Source organism: Haplochromis burtoni, unplaced genomic scaffold (genome assembly GCF_018398535.1).
Source record: "Haplochromis burtoni strain Fernald_Lab_line unplaced genomic scaffold, NCSU_Asbu1 Contig_27, whole genome shotgun sequence".
Classification (NCBI taxonomy): Eukaryota; Metazoa; Chordata; class Actinopteri; order Cichliformes; family Cichlidae; genus Haplochromis; species Haplochromis burtoni.
The window spans coordinates 2,938,711-2,959,062 of NW_024582388.1; the positions used below are offsets into that span (position 1 = coordinate 2,938,711).

The 20,352-nt window shown below is 40.1% G+C and overlaps 1 protein-coding gene across 2 annotated transcripts in view; it reads left to right on the forward strand.

Moving 5' to 3' along the window:
• kirrel1b (kirre like nephrin family adhesion molecule 1b) overlaps positions 1 to 20,352 on the forward strand; it is a 78,169-nt gene that overhangs the window by 26,566 nt on the left and 31,251 nt on the right. The window lies entirely within an intron of this gene.

The window sequence follows — 20,352 nt, forward strand, 5'->3', positions numbered from 1 at the left end:
CACACACACACACACACACACACACACACACACACACACACACTCGTGCATGTGCACCCTTTCTGTCATATTCCTGCTCAGCATCATGGGAGTTCCGGCTCTTCTACTCTGAACATGAAAGCAGGAAGCAGTACATTTATCTGCTGTTAAAATAAAGTGACGGAAATCAATTTGGCTTGTCATAACCCACACTCGCATACATACTAACACATATATAAAAAGTGAATGCGCATGCATGTGTGTGTGTGTGCATGTGTGTGTGCTAATGCGGAGGAGCAGAGGTTGACCTCAGGCTACCAGCTAATTAAAACTGTTCCAGAGAAATAAGAGAGGAAGGGAGGGAGAGAAAAAAAGAGAGGAGAGAAGGAAAACACAGAGAAAGAGGAGTAGTTAGAAAAGAGATTGAAAAGAACGAGACACGGGGAAGGAGGAAGAGATGAGAGGAAAAAGACCAGGAGGCAGAGGGAGAGGGAGAGAGGGCTTTCTGAGGTTTTTTTCAGTTTTTGGTGGAGTTCTGACTTGAGGAAGAAGAGAGGTTGTTGTGTGGTTTATGGAAAAACCTTTGAGACAAAACTTGTGATTCTGTGCTACATAAACTCTGACACACTAATTTGACACACAGATGAATAATTTGTTTGTTAATTTATAGAAACATTAAACAGTATTGTTGAAATTAGACGCAGAAATATGACTTGGTTGGTGTAAATGCCACAGGATGTCAAATGTAGTCATCCTGTCAGAAGATGTGCACAAAGTGTGCTTTGACACTGGTGCACTGCTGTCACGCTAGTTGCAGTAAGGCAGTGATAACAGTCCTCTATTTGGTATGAAGTCACAAGTTTGTCAGCAAAGAGATTCACTTTGTATCTCATTTGGGAGCTTTGTGTTTTACTCTCTTTTCATTCAATAATTGGTTTTGTTTCCACTCACTTTTTCTAACTAGTAGCTGCTTAATTAGTTTTAGCCAGCAAAAGCTATGTGGTAAAGTTTAGGTACCAAAGGCTACTTGGTTAACCTTACAACTTTATAAGCATGCATATTTCTGCTCAAAATACACATTGTTACTCAAAAAAGAATTATGTTACTTTAAAAAAACAAAAAAACAAAGAAATGCATTACGCTACTTAATTACTCCCTGGGGAAAGTAATTTGTTCTTCTTCCCATTTCACTTCTTTTGACTATTGCATTACTCCGTAACATGGCCTGAAATGTATTGTCACATAATTACAGTTACAATTACAACAATATAATTTAGGCTACAGTCCCACACACTGACACAAAACCTTATCCTAAGCCAACATCACAAAGCAAATGGGAAAACCAGCTCAAAGTGATCGCCACAGTGATTCTGCTATACTGTTGTGACTGCTGGCTGGAGTCGGTATAAACTGATTTTTAACATCACTCTGGGTTTTTCCACTAGCTTTGTGTTAGCATGTTGTTTATGCAGATGCTTATTGTTTAAGCACCAGCAGCAGCAGTTTGCACTTTACCATCCAGCTCTTGCTAATCTCCATTTCTCTACTCCTCAAAAGTTGTAGACTGCTCCATCATTTTTTTCTGCTTAGCTGAAATCAGCTGATTGTAGCACAAGTGCAACAGGAAAAACAGGTTTTATGTTTTTTTTCTCTTACTATCAGCCTATTGTACAGATGCTTGAAGAACGTTTACAATGCAAGCATGTGACATGACTTTAACTCTAATGGGATTAGTGAGTTTAGTGTAGTAGTTATTTATCTTTAAAAAAGCAGCCCGAATACAGAAATGCATTATGTTGTAATGTGCTGCATTAAAAAATGGGGATTTACTGACTTAACTTACTTTGACGCTTTCTCGTCACCTTTATTTTTCAGCACCGTACAGCAGATTGTAGAAAAAAAGAGAGAGGTGGAGAAAGAGGAGTGCGAACAGACTGAGCCACCTGGATGGGTGGAGTAGAGGTGGGAAGTGAGCGAGAAAAAAAAGTAGATTGCTGTGAATTTTGAAAGTTTTTTGAGAGCATCTCCATAGTTTGTTGTATTCACTTTACTTTATGTTTTGTTCAAACAAACCTAATGCCGGTAAAGCTTTATTGAACTGAATTTAATTTAGATACAAAAAGTGGGGTGAGAGCGGGGAGAGAGAGAAAAAACACGGGGCATTCATGTTTTATTCACACAGCAAATATACAATCGATGTCTCTTTATATTATTCATGGTTCATTTTAAATATTTCACTGTCAACAAGCCAATTAGCAGTTTAAAAAGGAAGTGTGTGTATGTGTGTGTTTGCACTTTTTAATGTGTCTCTGTGGCTGCGTGTGCTTGTTTGTATGTTTTTCAAGTATTTCCCCATATATTTATATGTGTCTGTGCGTGTGGGTGTGTGTCTGTGTGGAGGCACATGTGCACCGGTTGTTGTGTATCTGCCCTGCCAAACAGCCTGCCGGGTCTGGGCAAAGGGGAGAGCGTGTCTTGAGGAAGAGGAGGAGAGGAAGAAGGAGGGGAGGAGAACGAGGAGGAGGCGAGCGCACATGTGTGAGTGCGTGTGTTCAGGGGTTGGGGTTTGTAGAAGGAGGAGGAAAGAGTGAAAAGCCTAGATTGAAGTTTGATATGTTTGTTCTCTCCCCCCTTGTCCCACATACATGTCCCCATGGAGCTCAGAGAAGGAAAGCAGGATGATGTATGTGTGTTCGTGTGTGTTGATGTTATGTGCGTGTCAAACACAGCAACACAAGCTCAAAGAGGGGGGAAAAAAATGAGCCAAAACAGATCAAGATAAACAGATAAACAGATGGATTGAAATAGACAGACTGACAGCAAGATGGGGAAAGATAAGAGAGAGGAGAGGGCACAGAGTTAGAGAGAAGAAGACAGTGGGAGATGAGTTTAGAAAAATCATACTCGCTCACAGATGTGCACACACACCCCCACGCACACACAACAGCAGCACCGATTGATTGACAGAGACCGACAGACACGCCTACAGACTGAAAAAAGGATGAGCGGAAAGAGAGTGACAGAGGGAAAGGGAAAGACAGAGAGAGACGCAGTGATCCACAGCCAGATACAAATCGAAGCAGACAGCGAAGAGACAAACAAAAAGAAAGACAGACAGATGGACCGAGCAACAATCACTGGCTCTGTTTGTCCGTTCGCGTCCTCGGCTGCTCGGTTAAACGTGTTGTGACCAACTGGTTTGGTTTAAGTAATGACCTGAAACATTTGGATGGTAACTGCAGTGTCAGTTTTGCCTACAGTGTGCCTCAACAGCAATGATTCATGTGAAAGCCCATTTCACGAGAGCTGCCACATTTGCTGTTATAAAACTTTCAGTGTTGGGTAATGCCTTTTTCAGGGAAATCATCTGGAGCACAAGAAATGAACAATTTTCTGTTTATTTGTTTCTGAATATGTGGGAGAACGCAAGAGGCAGCCACCCCGGTCTCATGAGCCAAAGTAGAAATGCTTTAAAATGAAAAACGGAAAATTGCCTAATTTCTGCTGCAGAGTTCAGGGGCACATCCTTCAAAGTCAGCATTTCTTCACTGATAATGTCCTGAGAAGTCACCAAGGTCTGCCCAATTTCACATGCTTGTTTTTATGTGGGGCTCATGAGGAAGGAACGCAGAAATCAAACATGCAAATACAATGTTTATTCATAGTGAAGATGGATATGATAACAGATAAATGAAGACCAGTTGACTCAGCTGAGGATAAGCTCCCAGCTATCGAGAGATCCCCTGGTACCTATGAAAAGGATGATAGACAGCAAAAGTGAACAAAGGAGGACAACTGGTGGCATGGAAACCAGAACACATTGTTGCATTGGCCAATTAGACAATTTTTAGGTGTATGAGAAGGAAGGATGAAGTTTGGTCCTGCTTCTGAATTTTTAATTCAGTTACTTTCAATTTGGACCAATGTCTTTGTCACCTATGAAATCAAATCCAAATGACAGGGATTAAGAGTGCTTTGGACTATGTACAGTCCCTACAGTAAATGCACCATAAACTATACCCCAAAACACCTTGTATAAACACAGCAGAATCAACTAGATGTAGTAAAATTAGGTATACTTTTTTAAATATTTCTAAATACAATATGACAGACATACACAGAATTATTGTCAGACATACAGACTGTCAGTCTGAAGGTGATACCTGAACTGTTCCGGCCCCTAAAACTAGCAAGATGATGGCAATAATGGTATTTCTACATTTTTTGTACACTGAAAATTGCCAGCAAGTCTGATATCAGGCTCATCGGTTTTGCAGAAAAAAACCTCAAAACAAAACAAAAGTTCCTCAAGTTTCATCAGCAGAAAATAAAACTCCATCTACAGGAAAGCTGTGCAGCAGCCTGAGCTCTGCGATTCTGTCACCGTCTTTGCTCTGAGAGGCTACAGCTGTGCTTGTCCTTCGCTAATGCTGTGATAGTGAGAGAGAGCAAGACCAGCTAGAGCAGTGGTAAAATCCTATTACCTTAATTCTGCCCTGGCAGCAAATTTCACAAAGATCACTTTTAAAAATGTATCTTTCCAAAGACAAACCTCATTCAGCCTTATTATTAAGGCCATGAGCTTCCCGGTGCCCTCGAGACAAATTCTTGAAAATCGGGAGTCCCCTGATGGAGTTGAGCTGCCTGGTCACTTTACCGCATCACTGTTTGACTGACAGATGATCCCTGAGAAACGTAGCCCAGTAAAGGAGGAGTACCAAGTTGTCAGAAGTGTTGATCTCACTAAATATTCAAAAAATACAGAAACATTAAAGTTTAATGTTCTTATTTATAATTACATCTCTTTGCCTGACAGTGGCAATGATAGCCAGATAGTGATGCAGGCTATCAAAAAAAGAAAATCGATTACTGAACCCAAATTCTCAATACTGCCTCAACATTGTTCCTAAATAAAGCATTAGACAGTGAAAGCAGAGATTCAGTCAACTCTAACTCCACATTTCAGATATAAAACATATAGTGACACAGTCCAAATTAGCACCCACAGACCTGAAAGAGCCTTTTCATATTTTACATTCTTTGCAATACCGAGATCAGATCTTCAAAGTCTGTAGTAGCAGAGGTATCTTGCACTTACATCAGAGAAAAAAAATGATGAATGTTGAATGCTGCTGGGCTGTGAAGTTCTGACAAAAAAGGGCCTCCAACGCAACAGCAATGGCAAGCTTTCACACTCTCGCTATGCAGCTCTATTATATCTTTGCATTAAGAAATGAAGGAACTGCAAGTAAAATGTCAGGCAGTCGCCGTGGGAAAAGGAATTTTTGAAATGCAGGGGATCAAAATTCTAATTACACGTCTTTCTATCAGCCACGCTAAAAAAATAAATAAATTGAATTCACAAACAGACTTTAAAGAAGTGAGTTCTTTTTGCAAGAATGGCATTGTGCTTTTGTGCCAGCGTGAGTGAGCTGTATTTCATGCTTTTATTTTCAACATGCAAACCAAGGAATGCATTTTGCATACTGCAAGCTCCTCTGAAGCATTATACATGGAAGAGACAGCATGTATGTTTCTTTTTCACTGAGAGGTCACGGTTTACTCAGAACATCTCACAGAGATTTTCTTAACCTGCAGAACTTTCTTTTTTTTACCTCCAGTGAGCATAAAAGTTGACATTTACTTTGGGCTTTTCCAAGAAGCGCTTGGAAGGCAGCGCGGTTCTTGTTCTTTCTGCATTATTGAAGGAACGCCATGAAACTGTACTTACTGACAATTAGAATAGAAACTGCGTGAACATCTTCTCTGTTTGGCAAAGGTAGCTCCAATTTTTCCTCCAACCATTTTTCATCATCATTAAAATGAAAGTATTCTCTGTCCTTGTTTGCAGCTGAGCTTTTTGTCGTCTTGTTCTCAGGGCTACAACGAGGTTATTTCTTTCCTAGCCGTTACACTTCACAGCAGAACCTCATCTCCTCTGCCTCAGTGGAGTTCACTTTACCAATTCTTATTGAAGGGTAAATCACACAGCCGTTGCTGAGCGAGCTTGTTATTTGGATAATGACTAATCTGGCCCCGACTTAATTCCATTCCTCTGATCCGACGTCCAGGTTGGAGTCAGAGGATGTGGCTAATGATGTGGCGGCAGTGTTGTCTGGGAATACACACAGTTTTGCAGTCACTGACTAGCCTTCGTACAGTAAGCACTTATGTGAATGACTTCTCTTTAATGTCATGCACTGACACACTTATTTGGCATTAGGCCCATAAACATTTTTCCCATGCAATTCCTCCCATAAAGAAACTCAGTAAAAACCCATTATCTCGCAATGTCACATTATTTTCAAGTGCTTCAGTGCTTTAAGTAAACTATTTTTATGGCTGTGGCAATACTAAAGACAGCATTAGCCTTAAACATACTGACACGAATGACATATAATGTGGAAGTTGCTTCCATTAATGAACCCTCAGAATTTGTTTTTCTCAACTCTATAAGTCTGCAGATCTTTTTACACACACATAGCTTAGAATTTAGAATTTTAGACTGATTTGGTGTGATTCCAGACTTTCTCAACTTTGTTTCAAGTTGCAGTAGAGTATTATTCATTTCCAAGTTTGTTCATTTGCTTTTGAGAACTCCAACCATCTGAATTGACAGAGGGACTAGGCGGACCACATGCTAGACATTTAGAGACAATACACTGTGCACTCTACCTGCTAACTTTAGTAGCTTAAATGAGCCTCGAATAAACCTAAAAACTAACATTTATACTATTGTGAGCTCAAAGTAGTTACTGGTTATTCCATTTCCCCCTATGAAAACCAGAATTAGATCAACTAGTAACCACAACCAAAGAACTACTCATGAACAAAGCTAACAGGGCTCATGACTTGAACAATAAATTTGACAATTCCTTTTTCTGTTTTGAAGATAGAGAGCGCTTCACATCCAGCTTAGTCTCTGAAGGCTCAATTAGTAGCAGCTACAAAAAGCTTAGCTTCACACTGAAAGCCTCAAGTTTCAAATCATCTTAATTCAGAGGTAGTTTACTATTTTTACATGCTTTGCCATGTTCATTCTTGTACTGTGATATGATAAAATCCAACCTGACCAATGACCTCAATGACATGATTTAAATTTCTTCAATAAAAGGCCTCACAGAAATTTCATGGACAAGCTTTAGATCTGTTAGTCGCCGTTTCAAGTGGTCAAGTGAAAATGCACAGGAAGTGCTTTACCTTCCTGTGGCAAAAATAATAAACCAAAACCGGAAAGTCCACTCATGTTGCACATTCCTCACAAATTAACACTGGATGATTCTCTGACCAATCAGATTTGGTACTAAGAGAGCGTTGAACAGTCATGTTGGAGAATACACTCCTGTTTGTCTTTGTATACCTATAAGGACCTAAAACCTCACAAGATGATCATGGTTTACTCAGTCCTCATGCTGCTACTCTGAACCCCAACATAAAGTCTTAACCCTCACACAGCCTTTCAAAAAAGGTGAAGAATGACTAAAATGTTCTCACTTTCAAAAAATGTCCTAAATCATAAAGTCTCCAGTGGGTCCTCACAACTCTAGAAGTGCCAGAGCGCGCACACACACATACACACACACGCTCATATTCATCCATGCGCTCGGTCTAATTTGTATCGAATGCAACATTCACAGCATTGACCTGCTCACTCAAATGCACTCACACTCACAGACACATACACACAAATATAATTTCCCCCTCCACTCATACACTGACTCACACACACACACACACACACACACACACACACACACACACACACACACACAATTGCCCTCCTCTTCTCACATGCTTTTTCACTCCGTGCTCATTTGGTGATGTTAATGCTAGCAGACATGTACAGTGTGCTCTAACAGCAGAGGGAGGGGAGGGTGTGTGTGTCCGCTTGTGTGTGTTCGAGCATGTGCGTATGTCAGTGTGCGTACGTTTGTGTGTACTTACCTCTCTTAAAAACCAATTAACGGCGCACAGCAGCAGACACCCCCCTCCTCCAAATGAAGAGGTGAATTAAACATCACCAAGACCAGATGGAAAGAAATCAGAGAGAGAAAGAGAGAGGGATGAATAATTGAAGACAGGGGATCATAAAAAAGTGGGAAATAAAACTGAAATAAGAGATGAAATGAAATGTAAGAAAGCAGAAGTCAATTAGAGAGACTGAGAGAGAGCTGCGGGGAGAGGCAGATAGGAAGACAGGGGAGGGATTGCTGCCAGTGTGCGTGTATGTACTTTTGCATATGTACAAGTGTTTTTATATATGTGTGTACTTGTGTGTGTGCATGTAAGTGTGGGTTTGGAGCCTGCTTTCTGCAAAAGAGTCAGACTAATACAACACAGTTGTTTGAAGTCAACAGCAGCTTAACCAAGCTGGTTGCAGTACGGTCATGATTAGCCTAGTACTTTTTTGACTAAGCTAAATTTCAGTAAAACTCTGTCACCACTGTGCATGCTACATGTGCTTCTATGTATGTGTGTAGGTCATTTTACGTGCACGAGAGTGCGAGAACAACCTGTGAACCCGGCGCCAGTTTACCAAAAGAGATTTGTCAACACTGCTCATAAATGCTGCTGCAGTCACATTTCTCAAATGGTTATCGTTCAAAGAAATTGCAGATGAATTTGAATTCTCTTTTATTAAACTGAAGAGAGGGGAGGAAGAAGTATTTGTTTCTTTTAAAATCTTGACACATCTGTGATGAGAAGAAACCAGCATGTACTGAGCAGCTAAGCTTTGTCTCCTGTGGTGTTCTCTACAGTTGTCTGTTTGAAGGTAAATGAACTAAAAGCTAAAAAACTTTTACCTGAAAAACAATAAACTGAAATAGTTTTAGATTGCATTTCATTTGAGTAGTGAGGTTAAATGTTTTTATCTGACTATATTTGTACTAGTTGACTATAAATACATAAAATGTTCATATTTTAAAAGAAAAAAGGGTAAAGATACACAGTGGTGCACATTTGTTAGTTAAAAATATTTGTATTAACTGCCTGTTAGTAGAAATATCCAATCAGCCAATCACATGGTAACGACTCTATGCATTTAGTCATGTAGTCATGGTCAAGGTAACCATTTGAAGTTCAAACCAAACATCAGAATGAGCAAAATTCCAACTGATTTAAGTGATTTTGACCATGGCATAACTGTCACACAGACAGACATAGGCTGGTCTGAGTATTTAAGAATCTGCTGAGCTACTGGGATTTTCCCACACAATCAGCTCTAGAGAATCATCTATAAAAAAAAGAAAGCATGCAGTCAGTAGCATTTCTCTGGATGAATATTCTTGTTGATGTCAGAGGTCAGAGGAGAATGGCCAGTCTGTTTTGAGCTGATAGGAAGGCAACAGTTACTCAAATACCACTGATTACAACCAAGGTATGCAGAAGAGCATCTCTGAACACCAACACTTTGAACCTTAAAGTAAATGGGCTCGAGCAGGAGAAGACCACACTGTGTGCCACTCCTGTCAGCTAAGAACAGTAAACTGAGCCTGCAGTTCACCAAAATTTGATAGTAGAAGATGTGTAGAAATAGAAGGTCTCATTTCTGGGCTGTCATTGGTTGTCACAAAGGTTAAATAATCTCAACCTGTTTTCTTGAACATGAGTTCACTCTATTCAAATGGCCTCCACAGACACCAGATCTCAATTCAATATAGCACCTTTCAGATATGGTGGAATGGCAAATTTGCATCTGCGAGTTTTTGCAAATCTGCAGGAACTGCGTGATACTATCATGTCAATATGGAACAAATTCTTTCCCAGCACTTTGTTGAATCTATGCCATGACATTCTATGCCAGGTCAAGGTCACAATGACCTCACAAAACACATTCTTGGCCAGTATGCAATAAGTCATAAATTAATTAAGGCCAAAGGTGTGTTATATGACTCCATCCATTCACCACTTATCAGGATCGCAGGGGCCTGGAGGCTATTTCAGCTGTCACGCGATGAGAGGCAGGGTACATCTTGGACAGGTGACCAGGGTTTACACATAGAGACAGACAACCAGTTAACCTAACCTCACTAATTTCATGTCTTTGAACTATGTGAGGAAGGAAGAACATGTAAAGTCCACACAGAAAGGTCAGGTAGTGGAGTTGATAGTGGAGTTAGCACTGTAAACGCCATATATGAGCCCTTATATGAGACCAGTAATGACAAATACGCATGAAAATGTTCCACCATAAAAGCTGCTGGTAGCTGTCAGTTACTTTCAAGGGCACTGCAAATGCAATATTTTTCTCTTCTCTGTACTAAACTAGTTAAAATAAAAAAAATATCAAAAAGGAAAATGTCAATTTATTGTTGGAACAACTAAAAAGGGCTACCATTAACTAATACTAAGAGTAGTGAATCATCTAATCAAATGAACATTGTTTTTAAACCATGCAGTTTCTGATCTTTATTTATCCCGACTGCTGAAGATAATGGGCCTTTTCTTATTTATTCTGTTTGGAGTATAACTGGTTCCATTTTAGTACTTTATGATAACTCTGTCACTGCATTTTGCGGTTTATACAAATTTAACATTTTCTGTATGCTGTATTCAGATTTAAAGTCATCTACAGCAGGATTTCAGTAAATACAAACACTTCATTTCCTTAAAATGTTTTATTCTGAAACATTTGCACGAAATGAAAACCGAAACTGATTTTTATAGTTGATAGGCGTTGGGCATTTACCAGAGAAAAAGTACAGTAAGGAAAAGTAGGGAAAAGTAACCGACCTACTAAGAAAAACACACACATAAACATATCCATGGACAACAGCGAGAATTCTGTATTGGTTGATAAAGTTGGTCAGAAAGAAAGAGTTCATGATGGTAAATGGCCTGCATTTGTATAGTGCTTTACATAGTCCCTAAGGACTCCAAAGCGCTTTACACGTTCAGTCATCCACACACACATTCACACACTGTGATGGCAAGCTACTTGTAGCCACAGCCACCCTGGGGCGCACTGACAGAGGCGAGGCTGCCGGACACTGGCGCCACCGGGCCCTCTGACCACCACCAGTAGGCAACGGGTGAAGTGTCTTGCCCAAGGACACCACGACCGAGACTGTCCGAGCCAGGGCTTGAACCGGCAACCTTCCGATTACAAGACGAACTGCCAAGTCTTGAGCCACGATCGCCCCATGATGATGAGTTAGATGATTTTCTGATCTTTTCCATGATGCCAGTGTAACATTTAGTCATCAGCTGTAGTTGAATGATGTATTTGAACATGTGACTGTGGCGACCAAGCATCAGATATGAGTAACAAATCATGGGTGTGGACATGCATGCTTACCATTGGTGTAAGGTGTGTAATAAAACAGGTTGCCAGCTTGTTGCAGGACTAACACAGAGAAAAACAACTATTCATGCTCACATTCACACCTATGGTCAAATTGACTGTAGAATCATCACTTAACCTAACATCCATGGCTCTGAGCTGTGTGATGAAGCCAGAGCACCTGGAGTGAACCCACAGAGTCACAGGAAAGACCTGCAAACTCACACTGAAAATCCCCACCTACACAGTGGACTTAGCAGCACGTGATAACCCCCTCACCACCATGATGGCCAAAAATTTACATAACATTTAACTGTGCGAGATTATGATGTGATGATGATGATCCAAAGGGTCAAAGGTCAGTTTCACTGTGATGTCTTGAAGTTCTGCAAAAACAGTCTTTCAACTGTAATTTGACATTTGATTGGATAGTGACACTCATCTTTAGTGTCTCCCTGTTCCTTCAGAGTGTTCACTACACGTGTCATACCAGTCTAGACAGACATGGATGGAAAGTGCAACTTGAGTTAGTAGGCTGATTGGTGTGATGTGCTGTTTCTATCTATTCATCCATCCACTATATTCTACTTATCCTTGTCAGGGTCATGTGGGTACTAGACCCCTATCCCAGCTACCACAGGGCGAGAGGTGGGTACACCCTGGACAGATCGCCAGCCTGACACAGAGCTAACCCAGAGAGACAAACGACCATTCACACTCAGATTTCTTTAAGAACAAACAAAGTGAATGAAAATGTAAAAAGAGCAAAAAATGCCCAGAAACTGCTCTGTGTTGAGAAGGCTCATGACCTGTTGTAGTTGTAAGTATGCAGTTTCTATCAGTGGTTTTAGATGCCTCTTCAAGCTTATTAACACTGAGTTTCTTATTATAAGCAGTCATAAATCATAGCCAAACTACAAATGATAGACCAGAATTCTAATAGATTCAATTGCCTTTTAAAACTATTCTTGAAACAACCACATTGTGCTGTGATAAACAGTTCCCCTGTAATGTTCCTATCCCTTTATTCATTCAGATGTTCTGTCTGTATATTCTTTGGCAGCGTAAATGTAGACTAGTACAGTGCCAAAAATGAAAAGAAAAACAAACAATGGAATTTAAAGGGAGCGGGAGCCAGAGGAGGATCATGTTATTGGGTGATCCCTAAAATCTAGAAGCTCAAGAAAGATCCTTAAAGTGATTTTCAAGTAAACAGATAAGTCAATTGTTTTATGAATGTAAGCCAATAACTGGGGAAGAAAGATGCGTGTGTCTGTGTGCGTATGTGCATGTGCAAGTGTTTTTGGCAGTGTAATTGTGTATATTTGTGTGCGTGTGATTGGTGCCTGTGCTTTTGTAAGTACGCTCATGTGCTCATGAATCTTGCGCGCATTACTTTTTTGGAGTGCCCTTGTGTGTGTTAGAGTGTGCGTTTCTATATCTACGCATCGGTAACTGCCCCTGTGAGTGCGCGTGTGATTTCCAATAACTGCTGGGTTTGCTCAGCATCACCTCTACGGTTGGTTTCACGCTGCTTCTCTGTTCTGCTGGAGGTGTTTGTGAGGAGAAATAAAAGCAGCATTTGGTGGTGGGGGGCACTGGGAAATCGCGGAGCTACTGTTTACAGCAAACACACAGCAAAAACTGAGACACACAGCGGCAAAGTTATGATCTCCGTGTCTGTCCCACTGTGTCTGTCTCGCCAAGTCCTTTTCTGTCTCTCTCTGTCCGCTCTCGTGTACGTCTCTGTCAGTTAAATGCTGTGTGCTTTGGGGGCATAAATGTTACATAAATTATATTTCCAAAACATCAAATAAACAAGGATGCAGTAAGCATATCAACCCACAGGAATGATGCAGTCGCCCCTCACGGCCAATCAGAAACAAACAGGTCGCTGTATTCATGACCTTTGTTTGTAAATGACTGGAGGGAGACATGGCTTTGTAATGTGACAGAAAAATCTTTTCTGTAGTTGCTTTGTGTGCCAAGCCTTCCTATATACTGCAGGCTAAATGTACTATAGATGCACAGCATTTCTGTAAAGAATATAACTATAGCTAAAACAGAGATTCGTCTCTAACCGTGGCTCTGTAATATCTCTGTCTCATACATTATCAGAGGAATTTTTCATGTAATAGTTGAATTACCACGTCTGTGTTGTAGGTATTTGATTAGTTTTGATAACTGAAACATTCAAACGTTCACATAAAAGGAAGTTATTCTAGGTTTCAGCCTGTAGCTTGAAGGTTGTGAATTTCTGGACTCTACAAGTCAATAATAGATCCATAATTTTGTCAGACATCAAATATTTGACAGTCATGTCCATGCTGCAAAGTAATACAGCACTTTGCTTGTTAAGGCCCAAAAGCATTTTGAGTGGTAAATTAAAATATACGGCAATGTAAATGAATTATTTCTAAAACTATGGAAGCATAAAAAATGTATTTCAGACACCACAATGATGTCTTTTAGACCATTTAAAAATGTAATGCACCAACTAACTTACTAACTGTCATGATAGCTTAAATACGCTTATGTGATGTCTCACTGTCATAGATGACAGAGGCAGAGCACCTACCCCAGTAACTACTCAGAAAATTATTACACGTTTTCTTCTTCTCTCAGTGTTATGATTTTATATATTAGTCTTATAAGCTACTAATATCACATAAATGCCTGGAGAGTTTATTACAAGTCATAATTTTTCTCCGAGTACTGGATGTTAGCCATCTATATGCTGTTTAATTTCTTTGCTTTTCTTTTTGTTCCTTCACACACATGCACACAAACACTTTCTTTTTCCTTTTCTCTCTTTGAGGCGAACACCTTTTTTTGACTCTTCCAGCCACACTTTGCCCTTTGCTGCCTTTTTCGGAAATGGCAAATATATGCGCGCGGTGTACACAACACAACAATGACAGCTACGCATGCAGGCATGCGTGTAAACACGAACAATGCTTTCGCATACACACGTAGACACAGCGTGCTCTCTCTCCTGAGTGAGAGTGGTGTGTGGTAGTTGAAATGGGAGCGAGCCATAGCCCAGAGGCAGAGCTGGGCCATGAATACAAGGAAAGGGTCAGCGTGGCAGTTTTTGGGGTGGGGGTTAGAAGCATGAATGCTTCAGGGTGTGGAGATGTGCAGTTTAGGGTTACAAACCTCACAAACTGCCTTTTCATTTCTACATTTGCTTGTAAGAAATTGCATTTGGCCTCTGATGGCCACCTTGGAGGTCTTCGCTGTTTGGAATCAGCAGCTGCATTCCTCGGGGAGTACTGTGACCATGTCTAATAAGATGACAAGACATCCCACTTTAAAGTCAAGGCAGTTAAAATGTCAGCCGATTTCTTCTTGTTACAAAGACTTCCTTCTTTTTCATATTAACTCAAATTCCAAAAAGAAGAGAGCTGCATGAAAGTTATGATTTGATATGAGTGAGCAGTGTTATTGTTTAGCTCACAGGAGAAGAGAGAGCGCTGAAAAGTTGATTGCTGCCTGAAATTCCAGTTTTATTCATTCTTGTCAGCTGCACTCAGCCTATTTCTTTTTTTTATCCTTGAGCTAATCAAAAACCTGTGAACTGCACTCGGAATAAGAAGTTATGTGATAGATTCATTTGTGCTTATCACAGCAAAGACAACTGAGCAAAAAGGGATAGTGGCAAATATTATATGGGGACACACACCTGTACCGTGCAGCAGCGCTGACACCAAGTCAGGTTACTTATTTCACTGCCAGCTGTCAAAACTGCAGAAGAGTTGCAGTTTTATTACAGGTACTACGGTTTCTTGATATATATTTTTTTAATAGTAAACATCTTTTTCTAAGGAACACTGCGTTCATCGTTTGGTGGTTGTGTAGATTACGACTGTGATTGTCTGTGCAGAGCAAACCTTTGGCCGCACTCCTTCCTAAAGTAAATCAATGGGCGGACAAAATTTATGACTTTCACAAAGGAGACTACTGTCCATTTCTTAAACCTTTTTTAACCGCTAAAGTAATCATTCCCTAACCTTTTGGAAGTGGTCATTTCAACCCAAACAGCACCCTTTTTAAAACTTCTTTCTAATCCTTTGTTAAAGTCTTTGGTTGCAGTAAGCAAGGTGCTAAGTCTTTCCTGTACCCGGCACCCCTGACAAAACAAGAGCCATGTGTATTCGTATTGTGTTGTTTCTTTGCAAGTGGCTTTTCATTTGGAGAAAAGATGAGTTTTGAAGTGAAAAAGACAATGAATTCAGTGTTATACAATGACAGCTGTGAAAGGGCTGATGCAGACCACAACACAACATTAAATATGCTCTGAAACATACATCAGCTTTGTGGGAGCAGTCACAATAGACACCAAGGTATACACCATTTTTCCCTACCATACCTGGGACAGCCTCCATACCACTGTGAGCCTGAACTAGCAGTTATGGATGTATGAATGTATGTATGTATGTATGGATGGCATACAACTACTTATCAAGTCAAGTGTCAAGTGAAGGCAAACATTTCTTACATGGTTAATCACCTGCATAAGTGTTCACATGAACCGATGTCCTAGGTTACTCATTATGAAAGTCTATGAATTATTTTACAGTACAAATTCACTGGCAAAAATCGTCCTTGCTGCTCAGCTTCCCCCATCAGCCTACACTTCTGTGTGAGATTCTAGTGCAGCTCCTCTATTCCAAGTCAGCCACTGAATGTTAATACTTCAGCATTAATGCAAAATGTAGAATTTCTTTATAATACAGAAAGACTTGTACGCTTCAAGTAGAAATTGATAGGGCTAGTTAGATAGTGCTTGTATTGATGTTTAACAAAGCTCAGCCTGAAGGGAAAAAAAGACCAAAGTGAATAAAAGATATTAAAGGTATTACGGATAATATGCAAGGGCACTGTGGCTTTTATTGTGAAGCTGGGTCATTATGCAATGAGAATAAAAAAGAGGAAGAGAAGATATGCCCAAGATTATCCCCAAGGGTAATGATGCAGGGATGTAAAGATGAGAAGGAGAGTGAGGAGGAGGCTGAGACAGAAAGAGACAATTGCAGCAGAAAACAGTGGATAGGAGAGAGGGCGAAGAAAAGTGAGAAATATATAAAAAACATGGAAAAAATGTTCATAGATACAGAGAGATAATGAGGGAAATACTGGAGTACTAGAGGGGTAGTGAAGTGAAGCGGGAGAGGAAAGAGAGAAGATGGAGGGAGGTGGAGAAACAACGAGCTGGGTCCAAAGAACAAAAGAGAGCGGGATTGAAGAAGCTATAAAAATTGTGCATTGCTGCATTGAAAAAAATACACAAAGAAGGAGAGGAAACGAGGATGGAAAGAGTCCGACTGTATTAAAAGAGGTGGACTAGTCAAAGTTAAACAGGATGAACTTGGAAACCCTGACAAGAAAAAAGAAAAAGTGATTTGAGGAAAATGTAGAGAGGCTAAAAAAAAGAGCAACACATAAAGGAAATATAAATGTAGAGAAACTGACCACATGTGAGAAGAAATACATGGGGAGTTTGAAAATGGAGAAAATGTTAAAGGGGAGAGAGACAGAGGTGTGTGTATGCTGGTGCAGGCAGCGGGTTGGTGGGGTATCCCGTAGGGTTAATTACATCTCTGTTCTCTGTCTGTACAGCTCTCACTTCTCTGATCTGAATCCCTGCTTCAAGCTGACAAACTGCAGACACACGTATTCAATCCCAAATATGCACACAAATCTACTCCAGGCAGCCACAACTTTAAACCCACTGACGGGTGAAGTTAAAATCTAATGTTCGGCATTAAACTGTGAGAGTCCTTGAATACATTTGGATAAAACACTGACATGTGTTACCTACCACTGGCATTGTTGCGAGCAAAAACCCTTCCTGTGATTGCACTGGCCAGTGGTTCTGGCCTCTTCCAACACAATGTTGTGCCCAGCCTCAATGCAAATGCTGCTCTGGAGCACAGATATTAAAGGTATTAACCAAGCCTCCAAAACAAAAACCACAAATGCACACTGCAATTCAAACGCTGCAGGATCCACTGCTAACTTTCCGCTATAGACACTGACAGTCCTGGAGGTCTTAAGTTATTGCCCTGACTGATCAAAACTGTGCTGGTAACAGACTGCACAACATCATACAGGTGGTTTTAATGTTGTGGCTGATCAGTGTATACCCACGCAGTCATACCCACACATTCATGCATTTCACAGCACACAAACAGAAATGTTTGTTGTCTCCTCCTTCATATCTTTCTGTCACTACTTCTCTCTTTCGCTCTCCTACACAGTTACACACAGATTAAACACATCACAGCCAGTCCCGTGAGAACATGTGTTGTTCTGTACAGAGTTATACACGAAGATGAGGGCCTTTGCTCATAATAGCTGTTAATTTTGCATAAATCATGCATAACATGACCCACATGTAAATCACTCAAGTTAGCAGGCACAACCCAGCAGCTCCTTCTTTTTCCACTCAGAAAGAGAAGCAGCTCCCACGTTCGTAGTTTTATTTTAAGGTATTCTGTTTGACTTTCACTTTTTAAGATTAAAGACCTAAGAATGCACATTTTTACAGCCGGGGAACATTATCACCTGTTTTTCAAAGACCAGGTGTGAAAAAATGTGTTTCAATCAGGAGAACTATAGACAAAGAAGATTGCTGTTTTCCTTTTCATTCATTTTTACTTGGTGGAATACATCTTCACACAAGGAAAAAGGAAAAAGACAGAGAGAGAGCAGCGATAAGACCCCAAGTACAGAAAAAGGCAAGAGCAACATGGATTAGATTAGCTATAACATGAAAATTAGGAGATGGAGTCAAGGTGGGTCTCTGGGTGGCTTGCAGCAGTTGTTTAAGAAATTTAAGCAATTTACATATGGCTTGCAAGAACTAACATTAGAATGGATATTTTTGCCTCTGTGCCAGGGTTGTTTAACATATCAGAAGAAATAAAATCCATTAACATTATATATTAATGTAATAAATCATACTGTATATAAAAGTAGATATGCTTTAATTATTTTATTGACCCGTGTGCTAAAAGATTGTTTTATCTCACCGTTCTAATAATATGCAGTAAAAGTAAACAAACTTTTAAACAAACTCTTAATCTTCTGTTATGTAGTGTATGTGATACTGCATGACTCCTTGCACACACACACACACATATATTTTTTCTTTTATTTGTGCTGGAGCGACTGCTTTCCTGTATGTTCTTTTTTACTATCCCTTTTGGCAACCTTACAAGATGTGCTGAACTTGTGTTGAACTCTGAGTGATCCATGTGTGCACAGTGAGTGATAACAAGAGAGTGGTCGAGTTGTACCATGCACTGAAAATGCAGCACAGCTTCCATATTCTGTGTGTTGCATTTTGATTGATTGTGCAGAAATCTAAGGGCGTCATTGTATCTTCCCCAGTAGATTAATGAGAATTTTAGGGGCTGAAAGTCGAAAGCTGCTTGGATTTTAACTAATGACTGAACTAATTAAAGGGTTTTTTTCCACATTCTGCCTAAAAATGCCAGCGTTTTATGAACAGTTTGCCTTTATTTGAAACTACTGAATACAGAAGTACATGACTCGCAGCACTCTACAACTATGATTACAACATTAATTAAGAAGAAATACAGTATACAGGAAAAAAAGAGACAAAACAAACTAAAAAGGTGATACACGCTGTTAAATGTTTGCTATTTAAACATGTCATAAGAGCCAAAAGCTTAAAGGAGAATTAAAAAGTCTGAGGATGAGATTTTAAACTCTGATGAAAATTAATAACCTGACCTCCCTTGGGGTTTCTATAACTTGAAGCAAAATAAGAGTGAACACAAAACCTAACAGGTTGTTTAAACATTTGAACTAAATGGAAAAACTGTCCCTTCTGGAAATAATATCTCAACAAAAAGCACAACCAAGCAACAGCCACTAAGAACGGTGAAGTGTGTTAAGGCAGTTTTTCCCTTAAACTTCAAAATAAATTACACAGCTATCAGCTCACAGTCGCCACAGTTGTCTTCTTGAATCAGCATTCAAAAGGAAAGTTGACGAAACATCAAAGCTCTTCTTGTGAAGTTTTAAAATGTCCTGCCTTCATTAGACAAGCCTTCCACACAAATAACATGACAAGTCATGTAATCCTCCTGACAAATCAGTAAATCGCCCTGTTGTTTGCACCTTTGTGGTTGAATCCCACTGAGATGTGTCCCTCAGAGCCAGGGCTCGCTTTATTAACCAGTTTTGCCTTAATTAGCTAATAGGATTGTTTTAACCATGATCCAAGAACAGAATAGCCCACGGGAAGACAGACGCAAACTCTGTGGAAGTGTGTATATGTGTACAAGTGCACACATATACACACTTCCACAGACTGAGTATGCAACTGCATTTGTGTTAGTGATATAGTGCGTTTGTGCACAACTGCATAAATTGGTTTTTGCATGTGTGAAAAAGCTTCTGTCTCTGTAAGTTTCAGTGTGTTTGTATATGTGTGCTCGTGCACGTTCGTGTGCATGTGTCATCTAAGGCAGCGCAGTCTCCCTCTCTCTGCCTTAATTAACGTGCCTTCTTGCAAGACTTTCTCCAGAATATGAAACAATTTTACCTGATGATGCAAACGGCTGAAAATAGCGCCGGGTGAGTGCCTCGCCTCCTCACCTGACACTCTCTCTTTAAGCGAGTGCGTTAATGTATGCCTGCTCTACACTTGTAGTTTTCTATCTGTGTATTTTAGTGGCACTGCGATAGCCAAAAGGCTTATTTTGCTGCAGGAAATGTGTGTGTGTGTGTGTGTGTGTGTGTGTGTAAGCAAAATCCTTTGTACTGTGTGTGATGAAAAAGAGCAGGCTGTATAACAGCTTGCAATGATGTTCTTGCTACACAAGTGTTCGCTTACACATCCATGCATGTACACACACACTTTTGCACAGAAGCCTCAGTTCAGACCAGGGAAAACCTTAAAAAGGAGGCAAAGAGACAAAACAGAGAGAAAAGACACAGAGGAATGAAAAATATACAAAATTCAAGCAATGGACTCTTGACCAGCTAAAAAGACAATAATAATAATAATGAACACTATATATGCATGGAGTTTATGTTTATTCCTGTAAGAG